Source organism: Onychostruthus taczanowskii, unplaced genomic scaffold (assembly GCF_017590055.1).
Source record: "Onychostruthus taczanowskii isolate IOZ18803 unplaced genomic scaffold, ASM1759005v1 scaffold1, whole genome shotgun sequence".
Classification (NCBI taxonomy): Eukaryota; Metazoa; Chordata; class Aves; order Passeriformes; family Passeridae; genus Onychostruthus; species Onychostruthus taczanowskii.
The window spans coordinates 32,871,716-32,887,294 of record NW_024496525.1 but is presented as its reverse complement, the minus strand read 5'-3'; positions in this window follow the sequence as shown (position 1 = coordinate 32,887,294).

The following is a 15,579-nucleotide window of genomic DNA, read 5'->3' as shown; positions in this document are numbered from 1 at the left end:
CAGCAGTGAGCTCTTGTGGCCAAGAAGACTAGTGGGAGGGATCCTGGGGTGCATTAAGAAGGACATTGGCAGAAGGTCAGGGGGGTGATCCTGCCCCTCTCCTCAGCCCTGGTGGAGTGCTGTGTCCAATTCTGGGCCCCTCAGGACGAGACATGGAGTTCCTGGAGCGGGTCCAGCAGAGGGTGACAAAGATGATGAAGGGACTGGAGCATCTCCCTTATGAGGAAAGGCTGAGAGAGCTGGGCCTGTCCAGCCTTGAGAGGAGATGGCTGAGAGGGGACCTCATCAGTGTCTGTCAGAACCTGAGGAGAGGGTGGAAAGAGGATGGACCAGGCTCTGCTCGGTGGTGCCAAGCTATGGAACAAGAGGCAATGGGCAAAACTAATGCATGGGAAATTTCACCCAAACATGAGGAAGAACTTCTTTACTGTGCAGTGACCATGCACTGGAACAGATGCCCAGAGAAGGCATGGAGTCTCTCTCAATGGAGATATCCAAGCACCATCTGGATGCATCCTGTGCCATGTGCTCTGGGATGGTCTTGCTTGAGCAGGGAGGTTAGACCAAAATACCCAATACAGTCTCTGCCAGTCTTACCTGTGATTCTGTGATCTTTGCAAGAAAAAAAAAACCCCATGGAATTAAGTAGCAAAAAGACAGAATTTGTTTGAATTTTGCATATGTGTGTTAGAGAGTCACCTGCCTTTCTTACCAGAGAGTGCCAGTAAAGCAGTATGGCTGCAGTACAGACAGCAGGCAAGGGCTTAGCTGTCACATAAAACAGGTGACAATCTCTGAATCTGAAGTAAACTGCCTACTGTACTCCCAAACCCCTGCTCTGCCTGCTTATGCCCCTGGGAGGTGGGAATGTGCTATCTCAAACCTAGCTAGAACGAGTGTCCCAGGGCTAGGACAGGTGACAGATGGCAGCTGGTGAAGCTGCAGTAAGTCCATCACGTTGGAACGCAGGTGAGCCCAAAGCAGCCAGGCAGGCTGCCACAGAACCATAAAATCATACAATATCCTGAGATAAAAGGGAACCACGAGGATCATCGAGTCCAGCTCCCATCCTGGGCACAGAACAGCCCCAGGAATGAAATCCCGTGTGCCTGGCAATGTTGGAAGGGTCTGTGGGAACAAATCCTTCTCTCCCACCTTTGCTACAAACACCCTCCATGTCACCTTGTCTATCCCTTCTCCTCACAGCTAAAAACACAGTGTGTACCACACCACAGTTGTTTTAGAACCGTGCCTGCATCTTATGGACCGCATTAAAAACTTACTCAAGCACCTCCTTGAGCCGTGCTTCCAGATGCTCTTTCCAGCATGCAGTTCATAAGAAGTCAGGCTTTGGCCTCGTTTTGTCTGTATTGCAAGTGGTAAAACGAAATACAACCACATGGATCACAAGGTAGTTGTTTTTGCAAGGAGAAAACTGTTTGAACCTCTGAGGCTGGAGCTGACAGCCAGGAGCTGGCTGGGGAAAGGCGGCTGCTCCCAGCTCCGTGTCGCTAACACCATAAATACAAGGCTGGACAATTTACAGCAAAATCAAAAGAGGGCAGAGGAGGGAACACAGCCAGTCCCTCCTGCGCTGAGGACGCTATCACAGCTCCAGCTGGAAGAGGGCAGCATGTGTTTTATTTAATGCTTTCTATTACTCCACGCTGAGGCCACATTTCTGAGAGCAAAACAGATCAGCAGCAAAAGCAGGGAACCTCTGCTGCAGAACCTGTGTCTGGCCTGGAAATTCAAAGTTTGTGTCCTGATCCAAACTCTCCCCAGGTGCCTGCAGACTTGCATTTTAAGATTTAGATTTTGCTCATTTCTATTTATGCTAAAAAACCACACCAAAGAGAAAAGGCTTAGCATGCATCTATTAGCAGCTGGCCTCGGCTTCTTATGCTATTGTAAATGAGGTCAGCAGGACTGCAGAATATTATCATAAGGTTGCAATTAGCAATGAGTCTTATGCCACACACATTTTACATTAAAGGAAACAGTGGCAGTAAGAGGCTGTTCAATTCAGACATCAAAGCACACAGTTCACGTCAATTAATAATACAGCAAAATATAAACTTGAGATGCACAGACACACCAAGAGTTCATTTTTTAAATGAAAAAGCATTTGTTAAGAAGTTCAATCACACTTTATATTAATTTTCTGGTTTTGAATATTGTATAAAAGTGCATACATTTATTATTATCTTGAGTGCAGACATGAGTTACAAGGGTATGAATGTGTCAGGGAAAATCAGAAGTTATATATGGGTAGGAACATGTCAAGAAAAGGCATTTTGTTAAATAAAATACTATTTCAAAGTAAATCTAGTGAGCCATTAAATTTTATTAAATACTTAACCATAGACCAGCCTGTCAGTCTATTCACCAGTTGCTCTTTTCCTACAACCCATTTAGATGTGCTGTTTAGGAGTGGAACCTTGCCGAATAAGATGACTAGAACACTTGAGATTTTTGAGTTTATTGCTAACATCTGGATGTTGTTCTCCTTACAATCAGTGAGATCAGTTCACTAGCTATAACTGGAAAAAAGATTTTTCTCTTTTTAAATAATATCACAAAGGCTTCCATGTTGAAATAAATTTATATGGAAGAGATGGCTAGCAAAAATATTGAGAATAGAGAGAAGACTGAGCTGAATATATTGTGGTAAGGTTAGCATTTTAGATCTTTGCCTTGTTTAATTTTTAATGTACTCATTTTGCATTTCTATACAGCATCTTTCAACACGGAAGAACTGGGCTAAATTTAGCTCCAGTTAATGGAATCTCCTTACTGAGTAACTAAGGGTTGTGAATTCATTTGACAAGATCTGCATGAAGGCCTGTGGCAGCACAAAGCAACTTCCAGAGAGCCCCAAGGAGAGGCTTGGAAGTCAGTGACATTAGATGAGAAATGCATGCAGGCTGGATCAGCACATCCCAACAGCTCCAGGCTGCTGTTTTCCAGGCTGGAGCCTCGTGGAGGACAGCAGTGCAATTTTCCTCAGCCCCCAGTTGAGACTGATGGTGTATTCTGTGTGTATGTTACAGCATCCTGTTTTCCATCCTACCCCAGTGGGGTGAATTATGGCAAGAAAATCTCATTGCAGGACTGCTGAGTATTGGAAAGGCCATTATGCAGTGGGAAGAGAAAAGCAGTAAAGTAGAGCCTGTAATATAGGAAAAAGGATCCCAGGTGGTTCCACAGACTGAAAACAATCTTCAGACAAGATTCTGTGAGGAAATGTTGGTACTGAAAGGGGAATGCCAGTGGTGCAAGGGAAATGCTGGCTTAGCTGTGGAGCCACGGTGGTGGGAGCTCTTGGACCCTCTTGTCCTGTGAGCCAGACGCCAAAATCTGCTGCTCTTAGGTCACAAGCATCCAAAGAGCTGGATCCAGCAGCCATCCCTCCATCCCTGCATCCTGCTGATACCCTGAACAAGGCTTGGTCAGACTGGACAGACTGGTTAGCTCAGCTGCAGTGTGTGTATCTGCTTTGGCCCCCACACTGGGGATTTTGCTAACCCAGCAGAGCAGGAGCTGCAGCTCTGCAGAGGATCTGTGCTCCATCTGCTCAGCAGGAGCATGTGGCCGCTGGTGGATCACCCCTGGTGCAGACTGCTGTGATTTGCTGCCCAGGTTTCACCCAGCTCTGCACACCAGCCGTGCCCTGTGTCCCTCAGTGTCACTCCATCCTGAAGATGGGCTGCAAGAGGCTCTTTCCCTTCTCACCCACTCGCATGAGGGTAAAAACCTGATTACCCATCACTTGCCCCTCTTCTCAAACGTAACTGGCCATGAGATGGCTGTACAGCCATGGGCATAAATAGATGCTTTGCACCACTCTCCTCAGACAGCCACGCCAGCAGTCTGCCATTAGGAGTACTCTGTGTGAGGCACTCGTCTCTTTCCTGGTTTTGCTGTTATTTTTACCCTTTTCTTTTACTGCATCTCAAAAAAAATCTGCAGTGTCTTAGCTAATTTGGCTTCATTTACGCCAGGATTTCAACATTCAATAAACCAGACCAAATTACTGATTTAAATGTCTGGTGTATAACATGGATAGTCTTGAATCAATTACAACCAGCAGAAATGATGTGTGTACAAAAGTGAAGCCTGGTTCTAGCACCATACCCCTTTCTATCTCTATGCTTTTCCCAGGAACTGAAGAAACTTTCTCAACAAGACACAGAATCCATGATTTTACAACTCAGCTTTCTAGAGATCAGTCCTGAAGCCCCTGATGCTCTAAAAAACAAGGCTCAGCAAGATCCTTGAGAATACTGTGTCTGTTCTCTGGCTACAGAGCTCTTCCTCATGTGTTTCAGTAAAACCCTTCCTTCATTTGCTCAGATTTTCTACCAGCATAATCACAAGTTTGGAACAGTAAAAATCAGGAAAAATATTTGTAAAGTCCATCCTAAAATATTCTTCCCTTCTCTTAGGCAGCAATTTAATACAGCATGTGAAATAATTGCATGATATGGTAAATTCACATCAAACATTAGTTGTTCCAACTGATCCAACAGTTTTCCCCAATTAATCTTTCTGTGATATAAAAATCAATCAAATCATTTTATAGATTTGCAAGGTGAGCTTTTGAATTAATTAATCCAGATTTTTGCATTTCTGAGGTGGATTTATAGTGCTAAAGAGTAGGTGTGTGTGTGCATGTGTGTGTCAGTTTAAATAATCAGACTAAATTATTCACAGTGTATATATAAAGTTGCAAAATATCAATCTTAAAGAAAACACCTTAGAAGAACATTTAATGATTCTTTTCCTATTATTTGAGCAGTTTTGAAAGGCATTTTTCATGGGTACAGGGCTTCAAGTAAGAAATATTATGGTGTTGTGCCTTGGGGGGGATTGTGTCCTTATCTTCCAACTTGCAAGAGGCCTGGGGTGAAATGTCCAAGCTGTTCTCACTGTCACAGCCACAGAATTCCACTCTGGAGTGTGTTAATATTCCCTCTGAGCTGTTCCTCTGAAACCCTCTGTTACAAGTTGTCTCCAAATGACAGAAGCAGTTTGAAGAACCCTCAAGCTGCAGGGCCATGCAGTGCTCCTTCAGACAAGTTGCAGAAGAGGACGAGAGCAGAGGAGGGATGAAAGCCAGCTGATGTGCCTGGGCTGTGGAAATCCATGCATCCAAATTCCACGGATGCGCTTTGGTCAGCCCCGTGATCTGGTTAGCTCAGCCGCCGTAAATCCTGGGGAAAGCAGCGTGAGGGGTACTTGGAAAGGCTAAGACAAGGAAGACTTGTTTGCCTGGGCTCTTTCCACAGTCAAGGGAGAGAGAAAAAGGCTTTTCCAGGAGGACAGCTGGGGCTGTGGGTGCACTGAGCTGATCTCACTGCAAGAGCAATCCTCGGGATCACCTCTGCTCAAGCTGACCCCGAGGTGTGTGTTAAAAGTCTATTTTTCCCAACCCAGCTGTCGAAGGAGTCAGAAGCCTTTGGCTGTCATCTCAAGGTTGTTTATTATTTCTTATCTAAAACATTTCTGTCTGGCCTGCCGAGGTCTGTTCAGAGGTCAGTCTGAGGCACACTGCCCGCTCATGGGGCTGGTGTTGTCTTTTATACCATAAACTACGTATTTGATATTTACAGTTATGTTCCAATACCTATCACCTGTGTTAGGCAGTGACTTTCTACTCTACACCAATCCCAGAGTGCCACCATCACCAAGAAGATGGAGGCCAGGAAGAAGAAGGAAGAAGAACAGGACAATGCCCAAATTCCTCCATCTTGCCTCCTAGACCCCTATGGTAAAACCCCCAAAATTTTTCTTTTCACCCTCTAACTACTACTATTATAAATGTAAATTTTTGTGACCTTTAATTCTTCATACAAAGGTGGTAATTTGTTCCATGGGTCAAACTCAAAGCCACAGGGGTCTTTGGCTGCATGCCAGGGTCTCTGACCCCCTGCCAGGGCTTCAGAGCTCCCTGGCTGGGGCTCGGATCATCCAGGACCATCAGGGGGACATCCTGGGCTCTGGCAAGCAATGTCTCTTCCTCCAGTCTGTCTGCTCCCTCCAGCTTGCTCTTACACTCACTAGGCTTTCCCACCAGTCAGATCAGCTCTCTAGCACTGAAGGAAAAGATTCCCTGGTTTTCTGCTGGGTTAGTCTGCTGCCAGGCTGGTGGCTCAGCTGGCCATGGGGTGACCTGACCTTCTCCAGGCAGGGCTCCCCTCTCAGGGTGATGAGCAGTGCTTTGAGTCACTGAGCATCTTCACAGACTCTGACTTACAGGCATCACCATAATTCTGCATTGCATGTACGTACCTCCAGCTGTCAATATCCTTATCAATGTGTTTATGTGCATATTTAAATTTTAACCATAAAGACACCACCCCCCCCCATATTTGCCTAAGAAGGGGTTACATAAATGCATAAAAAACTACATTGAGGAGCAGTTTGTTTAAAAAGTGTTGCTATGGCTTCAGTGGCTTTTGTGTATGTTACTTAAAATATGGGCTTGTGCAGGACGAAGTGACAGACAGATTTGTATCTTTGTGTGGTCAGAGTGCCACTGGTTCAGCTCTGCTTGCTGGTTATAGCCAGGAGGAGCATCCCTCTGATGTCCTGGGTGAGCAAGGCTGGAACTCAGCACTCAGCTCTCTTCAGGCAGCTGTGACTCAAACAACTGCTCTGGAGCTGTTTGTTTGCTTGAGAGAGGAGGTGGATGTGTGTCATTTCCTTGCCTGGACACATGAGCATCATTTTCCTTTTTTTTTTTTTTTTTTTTTTTTTTTTGTGTGTGTGTGTTTTGTTTTGTTTTTTAATGAGACAGCAAATCACTTGCTACAACACAAACTGCATCAGAAAGCTGAGGCTTCTGAGCACGAAAAGGCTGAAGGGACTGAATTTTTTAACAGGTCTTCATCTGAAACCCTATAAATTCCAAGAAGCACCTGAAATGTAAAGGCACTTAAAATTGTTGTCCTTGGATTACACTAGGGTAAAACAGTCAGAGAGCCTATCAAATCATGAAACTTAACTTGTGAAATGTGGGAGCAGAGTGTGGGGCTGAAGGAACTGCAGCAGAAGTGAGTTCAAGGAGGAGCAAGTGAGTGCTTGGCAGACCGAAAGGAATATTCTCCACCTTCATGGGATAGTTCAGCCTGAGCCATCCTGTGATTCTGTCCCTTGGTTCCCCAGGAATCGATGGCAGACCCGAAAGGAATATTCTCCATCACTATGGGATAGTTCAGCCTGAGCCATCCTGTGATTCTGTCCCTTGGTTCCCCAGGAATCAACGGGCAAATGTTGTGTGCAGCAAACAGACCCCAGTCCTGTGAGGCCCTCTCTGGTATTTCACATCAGTTCTGCCAAAAATGTCTGCCAAAAGTCAATTTGCAATTGTTTCCATAGCTGTGTCTTTATAATGGGGTCATTAATTATCCTCCATGTTGTTTATGAAACAATTCCAGTGATTTTCAGATTTGGCCTTCCCATGCTGCCATCTGTGCTCCAGAGGTACATCCAGCATCACTCTGCTGCCTCTGAGTTCCACCTGGGCAGAGTCTTGGCCAGGTGAGCTCTCTAGAGGTGCAGACCCTCCCCCAGCAATCACAGCAGACCAGGGCCTGAAGGTTTTGCTCCAGGAATTTCAGAGGTGAAACATGCCCAAGCTTCTAATTTAAGAGACAGGGATAGGGAGATCAGGATCATACTTAGCTGGTTTGGCTAGAAAGTACCTTTCTATCTACAGGAAATATACTGTCTGCCATCACAGCCTTTATAGCCTGAAATGCTGATTGCATTTGTATGGGAGAGAGCTGTGCCAGCATTGCCATACCTGTTATCCACCATCAGGTGTAAATACTAAAGAGAAATAAAGAAAATGCGTCAATCATTATCTGGGAGGAAGTGTAGCAGAAACAGAACAACTCCCAAGGGACCTTGGTACACTGTGAGGTAAACACAGCACATCCTTAAATAGACATTTGAGTCTGCAGTCTGAGCTAAATGATCAGTCTCTGTGAGTAAATAGGACATGGCCTGGATCTGAGCACTGCATTTTGTCATCCTCTTCATTAAGCTGCTGATGGGCACCATGGCATATTTTTCTGCCCATGTCCGGAGTTACCAGGGCCAGCATTTCTCCCTAGACCCCTCGGTCTAAGCCACCATGTCCTCAAAGAGAATGTTTCTCCCGGCTTCTGCCTGAGAGGTGCTCAAGATGCATTTTGTCAGGAAGAGAGCAAGTGAAAATATTAAGGTATTGCCTTCAGAGTCAGGAATCCTGTAGTATAAACCTTGTTCCTGTTCACCTGCTCGTGCTGATGATTTTCAGATGCAGTGAACAGAATGTGTACATTTTCATATGTAGTGAATAGTCCCAGAAAGAGGTTAAAAATCAAGCTGGAAGTCACTTAGACTGTCCCAAACCTTAGTCAGGGACTGGTGCTGGCTGCCCCCTGTCTTCAATGCTCTGAATATTCCTCATGGAAGAGTGCATATACCTCCTTCCCCAGTATGATGCTGTCACATATTTTGAAAGAAAGGAGTAGATTTAATTCCTAAGAAAGAGCCCCTGAGGGGGGCGAGGCCCCTCTCTTGACAGGGTGCAGAATATGGATTCCATATGGATAATGGCCCGGGCTAACAGCTCCAGGAAGTGCTTCATTCCTGCATGTGGGTGAAGTTTACATAGCTATTTCTGCTCTTCCCCCAGAACCCTGCTGATCCTGGGCTGCACAGAGGGGACCTGCTCCTGTCTGAGGAGCCCAAGTGCCCAGCCCTGGTGATGGATTTCTCTGTGAGCTGTGGGGTTACACTGCTGTGATAATGACAGGCTTCCAGAGCTCCTGAGCTTGCAGTGCTGCAGGGATGCTGACATGGCTGGCTGGATGCAGCCAACACAAACCACAGGTCCACATCCCAAACCGAAGTGTGTTGTGCAAGCTTAGTAGGAAATGACACAATTTACACACAAAGCAGTGTTTGAGCACATGGAGGAGTTGTTGGGCACCGACTGAGCAAACACACTACTGCTGACTCAACTCTTGGGCCCAGCAGCCCCTCTGTTGTTATTGAGATGTTAAATGCCACTGGAACAGCTGAGGCTCCTCAATATTGCCTTTGCTGCCCTGAAGCCAGGGTGGGAAGGAGAGATGGCTGGATCACAGTCACTTGCCCCGTGTGTGTTTGTGTCTCACATGTGCCTGAGAAACACACACCATGCTCTGGTTTACACTGCACTGTTGTACCACTTGCAGTGACATTACACTATTCCAAGCAGGCAGTATTTTGCAAAAATCAATAATCATTTTAATTAATAATGGCTAAAACCTTCACAGTCTTTTTTTTTTTTTTCCCCAGAGATATCAAAGTACCTGGCAAGCATAGGAATAATTCATGCTCCTGTATCCTTGTGTTAACTTATTGGAAATATTTATGTAGAAGGAATAGGAATATTTGCTTATTTCCTACCAATGGCAACAGAAAAGATGAGTGAGCCTTGTGTGGTTTCTTTTCAGAAAAGGCCTGGCATTCGTGGCTTGACTGGATGCAATGTTGGCAACCCATTTTATTCTCTTCTTTGCTCTAACTTCTGTGAGACAAGGCTCCTCCTGGGTCTGTATTTCAGTGCTTTTGATATTCTGCTGGATTAGATTCACTAAGTTAAGGGAGGGGGCTCAAGATCCCTGTTTTCACATTTGGCAGTGTGCTGGAGCAGTCAAAAGGAAGAACTGTACCAGTGTAGAGAGAAGTCTGTGTACAAAGGCAGAATTAATGAAACTGCTCCAGAATCTTCTACTAGTGTGTGACACTGTCTCCTTTCCTCTTACCCACCTGTGTAACAGATTCTTTTATTTTACCACTCTGGTATCACAACAGGAGTTCTTAGAGATTGGAATGTCAATGAAACAAGCAGGCCATGATGTAGAAGTGAGACATTTGTGAAGGTGAAATATTGGCCACTTCTGCTGAATCCCCAAATCACCGTTCAGGAGATCCTGAAATCCGGGCCAGACAAAATTCTTTCTGGTGCATGTTTCAGATAAAATGACTGGGCACAGCACACAAAACTACAAACACAGAAGAAAATTGAAAGGAATAATAGATGAGAAATCACAGAAACATTGAAAAATTCAGGTTGGAAGGGACCCCTAGCTGTCATCTAGTTCAGGTCTTTTTTCAAAGCAGGGCCAACTATATGGTTTCTCTGGACCTTGTCTAGGTTTTTACTGTCTTCCAGGATGGAGATTTCCCATTCTCTGCCTTGCCCAGTGCTTGTCAGTCCTCCTAGAAATTTTCCTTAGTAGGTGAGCTTCTCACTCTCCTACTGTTGTCCATTGTGTTTGTCCTATTGCTGTGCACCTCCAGGAAAAGTCTGACTGCATCTTCCCATAGCCTGCCACAAGGCAGCTGAAGAGAGCAGGAAAATCACCCACAGCTTTTGCTTTTTGAGGCTGAACAAGCCCAGTTCCCCGAGTCCCTCCCTGTACACCATGTTCTCCGGATGCCCACCCACGCTCTCTGCTGAACCCCCTCATTTTCAGGCCTTTTAAAATCAAGTCCAGCTGGACAGTGACCCACTGTCCAAATTGTGCCCTACTGGAGAGAAGAACAACTGCACTGAGTTTTTTGGGGCACTGTCAGAGCTCTCTAGGCTCCAAAACATTCCTCCAGAACCAGCAATTTCTAAAATACAGCAGTCTCTGGATCCAAAGTGCTCATGAGTGTGGCTGCCAAAGCAGTTCTAAATTTCTGCTCGTTGCAGTTATTGCTACAGGAACATTGCTGGCAAAACATTTTCTCCTGGAGTCTTTCTACAGCACCTGCTTCATTCACCATGTGTGCAGGCATCAGCCAGGACAGATGCTCAGGGAAAGAAAGCTGAAACCCCAAAGCTCACAGAGCTGACGCCCTTTATCAGGAAAGAGGCCACCCAAGTTCTTGTTTTAAGTGAGGAGGCAGGAAAAAGTCTTTGAAGAAGAAGCAGCTTCCTTTAAGTGTTTGAGGAAACTCTTTCCAGAGAGAATATTAAAAATGCATGGGTGGAGTGAGAGAGAAAGAATTCTTATTTATGTATAAAGTTACACACGGAGACAATGTCCAAAATTACTGAAAAAAAAAAAAAAGAGTCTGTGTGTCTCTGTTTTCCTGAGTTTTGACAGCATGTGTTTAGTATTATGGCTAGTCCATTATAGGAGCCAAAGTTAACATCTCCCAAAGCATAAGGGTTTTTTGGGTTTTTTTAAAGCTCAGTTAAATTCTAGCACTTCAAACCTACTTAAACATGGCAAAATAAAAATCTCTGGAAAGTCTTTATTTAGTTTTCTGTAGTCGAAACAATTATGCAATTGGATAAGCAACCAAGTCAGTTCAAATTTGTGAAATTCTGCATTACAGGGCAGGACAAATTACATTTGATCCTGGAGGAAAAAAGCAATATAAGAAATTTAGTGGAGTTTTTTCCCATTAGAAAAGGACAGCCACACAGCTCTAGTCTAAAGGGGTCTTGCTGTATCTTGAGGAAACAAACCTAGAGGCTTCATGGGATGATGCATCATGCACATCTGACAGCACAGGGCTGCCACAGGACAGCTGGATGCAAGGAGCTGGTGGCTGGAGAGGGGGTCCTTGGAGGCTTTGCACCCCAGTGTACAACATTCCAGTCCCTGAGGATGCTCTCTGTGGGTTTTAAGTGCTCACAGTGCAGATAAAACTGTGTTGGAGTGAGCAGGCTGGAGGCAGCAAAGGGGAGATAGGAGAAGTTTGTGCCTCCCCATCCTGTCTCTTCAAGCAATTCATCCATCAGATCAGCAAGATGGCAAGGCACATATGTGATTCCCAAATGGCTTAAGTCACTTGTCTTCACAAAAACCTCTTTTTGTTTGCTGAGTGAGAGCTTTCACTCTTAAGAAGATCTTTTCAAACCAAGCTGCTGGGAGCTGTGAGTGTGGATGTTCTGTTGGGGACTTTCTGCAGAGCTGCTGGTAGGAGCAGCATAAAAAGGAAGGTTGTAGAACTGCTGTTTTAAGGAGTATTTCCTATGTAGGAAAGGGCATAAAGCTAAAAGGGATGATACTTCCCAAAAAATCAGTCCTCCCACATCCTGTCCCTGCTGATGTGGGATGTCACATGTGATGATGTCCCTCAGAACCCCCAGCTCTGAGCTGGCTGGTGGTGGCAGCTCCTTGCTGTGCTGCTGGGCTGTCAGGAGCTGCCCCTGAGACACTGTGGGAGCAGCAGGGCATGACCAGGCTCAGTCTCCTGCTGCTTCTGCCAGAACCAGATTTTCTGCCATGGTCTTCAGTTCAGGACTAACAGATTGGGATTCTTTTTTCAGGTAGTAATTGCCTAAGAAGATATAATACTGCTATGTATTCTTGACACTGGGCTCATCTTTAACAATTTTCTTGTCTTAGGGACTTAAAGACAAGGGTCAGGACAGTGCAGCACATCATAACACCTGGAGAAGGGGACCACTGAAAGCAAGACCCGTGATCCCTTCCAAAAGTCAGCTCTGGCAGGACAAGAAAAGCACAAAGCTGGTGGAGTTTCTCACCTCATTCCTCCCTCATCCAAGGACAGTTAATTCCATATGGTTTAAAGCAGGGAAATTGAACAAGAAGCAAAAAGGCCCCTTAATTAAAACCTGAGGGACTCAGCACAGACTCAATGCCACCCAGTGTCAGAGTTCCCATCCTTCCATCCAAGCTCAATTTCCTGCAATTTGTTTCATCTCACCAAAACAATGAGTAACAAATCACCTTCTCAGATAGCACAGAGATATGGCCATAATTCCACAGCACAGCAATTGGAAACAAAATGTTGCTGAGGACTCCTTGGGTAAAGAGGAACCCAAGCACAGAGAAGATGAATTCTGGTGGTTTCTTACATGAGCAGAGCAGCTCAGTTTTTAAATCCAGCAGAAGGAGGAAAAGACTGAATTGTTAACTTGATTGATACTGGCATTGTCCAGGTTGCCAAGTATTTAGCAGCTTCTTTTATCTGACTGATCCAATATATTTTCCAGAGTTTAAGGGGAAAACATGGCCAGATCCAATTTCTATATTTTCAGAGAACTGACAGAAGAGACAAGCCCAATTAAACATGGGCACATCTTTTTTTCTTCACATAAGGCCAGGAGAACACAAATAACAGGAAAAGCCATGAATTTTCAATGCTTTTAGAGCTGGATGGATCAGGTAATCTCCAACCAGTGAGCCAAGGAAAAGAGAGAACAAGTTTTACTGCAGATCATCACTGCAATGGCACAGACTTCTGTGACAGAGCCACCTCACTGGAGTGTTTGCTTGGCTCTCAGCTTTGGCCCCTGAGTTTTACTTGTTCACACCTTCCTTGCCATTGCAGTCTCTCCACCTCACTCTCTAAGTGAAACTCAGAAAGGAAATATTTTTGACAGCCTCCTGCTCTGCAGGGATGTTTGGGTTGGTACACTATTAGTTGCTTTCTCTCTTTGGTGGTTGTAATATTGTTAACCCTGCTCTTACCTGGCCACCATTCTCCAGCATTACTCAAACTTTGCAGTGAGACCTTGGATACACTTAGGTGGAGTTCCTTTAGGAGGATAAAAGCAGCAGTTTTGTAATTCTCACTGTTTCTCCAGCCCAGTTGCAAATCCCCCCATTCCAGACAATTTCAGATATAAAAGCCTTACAAGATCTTGTAGATTTGATTAAGTAGGTCAAATAGACACAAAGATGAAATTTACAGTGATCTTCCTGCAGGGCTGCTCAGTGGATGGGAACAAGAACCTCCTCACTAATTTGATCACTTGAGCCTCTCTGTGTTTTGGAGGCCCAGCCAGCAGGCAGAGATGCTGGAGGGAAACCAAGCTATCCAAAACTGTTGTGAGGGTCCTCTGAGTGCTCTCCAACACTGAGCTTCTACATGTATTAAGGTAACCTATTATAAATCACTTATTTAAGTTCCAAAACAACCTCTCCTTCCTTCACTGACTTCTTAGAAAAGCACAAAGCAGCAAAACCAGCTGGACTCAGGCCCTTGGTTGAGTTGTCTGCCTTTCCCCATCCCAGTAAAACCCCAAGCATGTGACAAAACCAGCACTCCTCACTGTGGCTGTGCTCCCTAGAGCCCAGCACAGCCTGGAAGCAAAGCAGATGAGCAGTGGATTTATTCCATACAAGAGGCACACACACATCTCCCACCCACAGCATTTCCCTCACAGAAATCTTCCCCAGAGGCAAGTCATCAATACAACCACCATTTCTTCCACAAATAAGCTTGTGTTGCTAAATATAAATGCCTGCTAGGTCAGAAAGTCCTCTGACAGTTCTCTCTGACAGAGATAAGAAGCAGATTCCTGGGGGAAGAGGTAGGAAATACAGCACACACTGGGTTACCTGTTCCCTGCTTGTGCCATTCTAGCCTAGATCCCTGCAACCAGTGCTTTAGGGACTGTGAATTATAGGGAACATCTGAATTATCTTATTCAATAGCTCTCAATGGACTTCTTCTCCCTGAGTTTGTTGAAACCTGTGCAGGCTTTTGTCCTCCACAACATCCTGCAGCAGTGAGTCACGATTCAGTTATGCATTGTGTGAACAAGTACTTCCCCTTGTTTATTTTAAAATAAATCTGCTACTTGCTCTTTTCACTGGACACCCTTCAGTTCTCATGTATGACGAATAGTGCCCCGTTGTTCCTCAACCACCTTCTCTTTGTGACTGTAAAGCTCTCTTAATTTCCCCCCTTTAACAATTCCTCATGTTCTTCTCATCTATTGCTATTCAGTGGCCCAATAGCAAGAATCCAGCAAGGCCAGTGTCCTCAAACGCAATCCAATATTTTCTGCCTGACCTAATAATGATCATTATGAAGTGGATCAATTACTTTATGACCCAAAGGCAAAAGTACCCACTAAAAGATTAAAAAAAATCCCCAGGTGTATCACTTTAGGATGGTGAAACCTGCAGGAAGATACCCCTCATTCTAAATGCACCAGTTCTTGTACCCAATCCATTTTGTTACACTTGGTTTAGCCGCAGCAAAACTGAGCTCAGCTGGGTGAATCTTTTGAGCATTGACAGAAATGTGTCTCCTGGCTAAAAAACCCAAACACCTTGATTTTTTTTTTTTTTGGGACAATAACACATCGTTGGACATATTAGTCCAAAGTACAGCTCAACAGCATTCAAAGGAGATCACTGATACCCAGCTCTCACCAACATGACTCTGCTTGTCTTTGAGTCACACAAATATAAGATGTTGGATGTCTGAGGTGTGGAAATGCTACTGAAAGCAGACATGCCTTCAGGTGGTAACAGGAACATCCTTTGGCTCAAGGGTTTACTGAATATTGGAATGATCCTCAAACAGCACCTGAAGTGGTTTTAGGCTGTAAAATTTAGTTAATTGTCCAAGACAGGGCAAGGATTTTTTATTAGAACAAGCAAATGCTTGCCATTTTTATTGGCATCTTGTGACCACTAAATAAGATGGGGCACCCTTTTTGCAAAACAGCTTGACAGTGCAATCTGAAATGAGTATGAGACACAGGACTGACCCCACAGGACTGATATAAAGGAAGGTTATGCCAAAGAAATCTGACAAATGTGCAGGAAAACT